Consider the following 5,462-nt stretch of genomic DNA (forward strand, 5'->3'; position numbering starts at 1 on the left):
AATAGTAGATGATTGTATTATAATCTAATACTTACCAACCTCATTGTTCTTATTATACCCTCCACCACCATAAGTGGTGAATGAGGGTATATATAAGTTTGTCATTCCGTGTGTAACATTGAGAAATATTCATCTGAGACCTAACAAAGTATATATATTATTGATCCTTATGAAATTCTAAGTCGATTGAGCCATGTCCGTCTGTCTGTCCGTCTGTCCGTCTGTCCGTCTGTCCGTCTGTGTAAAACACGCTCACGTCCAAAATACGCAAACAAACTTAGTAGAGTTGCAAGAAAAATGTTTATTATTATCCTAAGCAGTTTGGTATTGAAAATCAGTGAAGTCGGTACAGTGGAACCAAAGTTATGAATGAAAATGTGGGACAACCTCAAAAAAAAATTGATAATTTTCACATATTTTTGGACATTTTTTGTAAATATATTGCAGCTAATATCATAAAATTTTGCACTCGTTACTTTTATAATAAAAGGAGTAACTATGGTGAAAATTATAAGAATCGGTCCATGATTTCTCCTAGCCCCCATACAAATTTCTTCCCGAAATATGGTTCTATGGTCTATAAATGCCTACAGAATAGGAATATCCACATAAAATTCACCAAAAATAAGTTCCGTGGTAAAAGAAATTACATTACAAAATTTTTCGTGGATCGGCCCATATTTGACCATAGCCCCCATATAAAGTACACTTCCGAAAATCTCTTAAATAAGCATAAATGTCTTATAAATATCGCTATCAAGTTGAAATTCGACATGAATAATCCCTATATATACCAAAATCGTTGTACTTAATTCTATGAAGATCGGCCGATAATTGGTTATAGCTCCCATATAAGGACCACTTCCGAAAAACACAATAATCTACATAAATATCTAAAAAATATCAATATCAAAACAAAATTTCACACACATCCATAGTTTATATTTAGAAATCATACTACAAGATTTTGTGAATATCGGTCCATGTTTGATCATAGCCCCCATATAAGGTCCACTTCAAAAAATCAATTAAGTACTCATAAATTTCTTATAAATACCTTTACCATGCTAAAATTCGACAAAAATAATACTCATATATATAGATATCATTGTACCAAATTTTATGCAGATTGGCCGATAATTGGTCATAGCTCCCCTATAAGGCCCATTTCCGAAAAAAGATATTAACCTTAAAAAATATTAAAAACATATCGATATCAAAATGAAATTACGCACAGATCAGTAATTTGTATACAGTAATCATAGTTCTGGATTTTGTGAATATCGGTCCATATTTAACCATAGCTCCCATATAAGGTCCACTCCCGAAAATCACTAACATCCTCATAAATTTCTTACAAATATAGTTATCAGGTTGAAATTCAAAACAAATTTATTCAATATATACAAAAATCGATGTACCAAATTTTATGATGATAGGCTCATAATTGGTCATAGCCTCCATATAAGAACCACTTCAGGAAAACATATTAACCTGCACAAATATCCATAAAAATCTACACTCAACCAAAATTTTACACCGATGAGTAATTTGTATCCAAGAATCGTACTACAAGATTTTTTAAATATTGGTGCATAATTCGGCATAGCTCCCACATAAGATCCATTCTTGTTAATAGCGTTGTTTATATGAAATTCTACAAAAATAGCCCTTAAATACTTAGGACCATAATAGGTCATAGCATCCATATATTAAATAAAAATAGTACACAGATCAGTAATTTGTATTCAAAAATCATAATACTGAATTTTGTGAATATTGGCCCATAATTGGCACCAGCTCTCATATAAATACATAAAAATCACGTTAAAATATTTTATAACAATCGAACGATAATAGGTCATAGCTAACACATAAGTCCCACAACCAAATATTTTGAAATTTGTCTAAATATATTTGTATACCCTTTTTTATACTCTGTTTCTTCACTTGAGGTTAAAAGGGAAAAATGTTGAGGTCCAGACTTAAACTCGACAACACTTCCCCTTTGTGCATGTGAAATTTCATTAAAATCGGACTAAGAGTTTAGAAGTTACAGATTTGTTTCCCTCTTTTTTTTTCTCATACCACTGTGCGCCACTTTGACACTCAGATATTGTAGATCGTTTAACCCAGTTCCAACAAACTGTTTACGGTTACCTATGTAAGAAAATAATAATGTACACGAAGATTTAGAAAAATTAAATTTAGACGATAATTTCTCAATTAAAACACAATAATTAACTGTGTCAAACGTTCTAATAGGAATTTCAGTTATAAATTGCTGAATTAGATATAATTTTTTGTACATTTGAAATAAAATATCTTCTGCGTAAACTAGTCTTTCTAACAATTATTATATTATTTCAGGTTTTATACCATCATATTTAGGTGGAGGGTATTTAAGATTCGGCACGGCCGAATATAGTACTCTTACTTGTTTTTATACTCATACTCCTGCTGGAACAATAGAAAACCTAGTTAATGCCACCTTTGTCTCTTCAGACGCACAGGGCATAAATTATTTGCTCATATATTAGGATGCTTTGGAATGGCAACAGTAAGTGGCATTATCATGAAATTGTAGATGTAAAGACTGTAGAAAGGCTTAATACTGTAATTGTATGGCAAGAAAAGAATAATAATAATAATGAAAGTATCAAACATATTTATGCTGTGCAACTTTATCTGGTTCATTTAAACGTGCTGAGAATTTAATATTTCGTAAAATAAAAGCGAGAACGTAATGTAAGGTAGATTATTTGTACAAAAGTATCAAAATGTTCTTAAAATGTTTAAAGTACACTTTTAAAATTGCCAATACATCCAACAACACAGTGTTATAGTTTATGTTACATCTTCTTACTAAGTAAAGTTGGTGTTTCATATATTGAGATTCTTAGTCGTTCGTTAAAAATCTCATTACAATTTTATTCTTTTTAAATTAAAAATAATAACAAACATTTATTTGTCTTAATGTATAACATTGTAGTTTAAAATAAAATTTGTTATTCGATGTATAACATTACGAAATATTCAACTTATACACAACAAAGTTTATCGTCCCCTCAATAAAACAATAGTGTATAAGCATACACAGAAAAAATTATTACAATTTTTTCTCCAAACAAAACTTTATTTGGTTTTAAATTGTATTTCATAAACAATTTTATTTGATTCAATAAACATTTTTCATTGTTTTTCCTATTTTCAAAAATAGTTCATAAAACAATAAAAAAAATAAATTTTGACAACAAAAAAGAAAATAACTAGAAATTACAAATTTTGTAAAATGAAAATAAAATGTCGGTTTTCTCATATTGTCAACATATTTTGTGATTCTTTAAAGATTTTAGGAGTTTTAGTCGTTTTTCTGGAGGTAAGTTGTGTAAATTATTGTTGCAATATAAACTACATTTTAATTTTATTTAAAGTCATGGCCGTTCCAACATAACAAACCGGAATCTCTGGCAAAAATTAGACAACCAAAAACAACTGGGACACAATGTGAGTATTTTTTTTATTAATTAATTGAATTTTATCCAAATTTCTAATAAAAACTTTCGCAATTTCCAGATGGACTAATGTTGGACAGACAATAATGTTGGAAGACAATCTGTTAGGAATCTGCGAATGATATTTTTGTTTTGTAACATGATAAATGTATTGTAAGAAATTATGTGTCATTAAAAAAACATGTCATTTATAAATAATTGTTGTTTTTTATTTGTTTAAAGAAAGAAACCAAAATAAAAAAGAAAAATAATTTTTTAATGGAAAAAAAATTTAAAACCAAACATTTTGTTCATTGTTTTTATAAAATTAATTGTTGGAAATTTTAATTATTTTCAAATACTCCTTTCAATAATAGTACAAATAATTTAATAAAGAAAAAATGTTTTTTTTTTCAATAAATAAATTACGATTTGTTGTGTTTGATTTACAATTTCAAAAAAAATATATACTATTGTTTTCTTAAGGGGACGATATGAGGCTTTTTATATCAAGTGAACCAACTTTTGAAATCGATGTCTTCCGATGAAATTTGCTTCAAGGTTAGCCCTATTGGATAGTAATACAGACACAATTTTTCAACAAGATCGGTCAAGAAGTCTTTGAGTTAGAGGGGGTAAAATTTTTGACATTTTGGACAAACAGGTTTTTCTTCTCATCCATGTAACTTATTACCTATTGTTCTCAGCAAAATGTATCTTAAATTGTTTAGATAGCCATTTCTTCAATCTTTTGAAAAAAAATTCAAAAATTAATAAAAATATTTTTTTCCGCTTAGTGGGATGCGACTTAGACATCTATCAAAATAAATGTTTTGTAACTGAAAACATATAATTTTTAAATTTTTTGAAAAGGTCAAAAGAAAGCTTAGGTATATTCCTTTAAGAGCTTTTTGGTCTCAAAAAGGGCTCATTTTGAAAAAAAGTAAAAAAAGTTGTTAAATTTTGGAAAAAAATGCGAAAAAAAATTTATTTTTTTCTTAATTTTTTTTAGAAAGATTGAAGAAATAGCTATCTAAATTATTTGGGACATATTTTGCTAAGAACAATAGGTAATAAGTTACATGGATGTTTGCCAAAAATGTAAAATTTTGACCACCTCTAACCCACATAGTTCTTGACCGATCTTGTTGAAAAATTGTGTCTGAATTACTATAGAATAGGACTAAACTTGGTGAAGATTTCATGAAATGCCCCATGTATGTTCTTGCTATTTCTCCAGGCTTGGTAACAAGAAATAGTCACTCTGTGCTATATCCGGAGAATAGGACACATGAGGGAGCAACTCGTAGACGAATTCATGAAAGCGGAAAACTCTCTCATGCACAAATGATCATTCAACATTTCTGAACATTTCCATAATCCCTCGCAATTTCAATATCCGATCTCAAAAGATCTTAACAGAGCGAACGGAACGTTCGGTATCTTCCATGCTTGTACAGCCACAACGATATTCAGTAAACCACTTTTTATACCCTTCACCATGAGTATATATAAGTTTGTCATTCCGTTTGTAATTTCCACACTTTTCATTTGCAATTCCACAAAGTATATATATTCTGGATCGTTATAGATAGCGAAGTCGATATAGCCATGTCCGTCTGTATGTTGAAATCAACTTTCCGTAGCCCCCAAATAACTTACATACATCAGTATATCGCGAATTCTTCCGGCTCGGTTGCTATTCGACGAAATCGGCTAATAAATTGCTGAGATATAAGGAAAAAATCGGGATAACCTCGAGTTTTGTCCTATTTTTGATCTATATCTGGATTACTAAGTCATTAATATAGACAATATGGATATCCAAAGATAGATATTTAAAAGTCCATTGCAACGATGTATAAAAGGCTATAGTAAGTTGGGTCAAAATTGGAAAAATATTTTTAAACCCGATTTTGTTTACCAAAAAATTTTTTGATATAATTTTTTTTTAGTAAAATTAAAAAA

At 29.2% G+C, this 5,462-nt stretch overlaps 1 long non-coding RNA gene across 1 annotated transcript; it reads left to right on the plus strand.

The window, feature by feature from the left end:
* Nucleotides 1-3,432: 3,432 nt before the first annotated feature.
* Nucleotides 3,433-3,713, plus strand: LOC135954667 (uncharacterized). The gene is made up of 2 exons (XR_010576266.1): nucleotides 3,433-3,507; nucleotides 3,577-3,713. It is a non-coding gene; the product is annotated as an uncharacterized LOC135954667 (long non-coding RNA).
* Nucleotides 3,714-5,462: the final 1,749 nt, after the last annotated feature.

The sequence above is a fragment of the Calliphora vicina genome, chromosome 3 (assembly GCF_958450345.1).
Source record: "Calliphora vicina chromosome 3, idCalVici1.1, whole genome shotgun sequence".
Lineage (NCBI taxonomy): Eukaryota > Metazoa > Arthropoda > Insecta > Diptera > Calliphoridae > Calliphora > Calliphora vicina.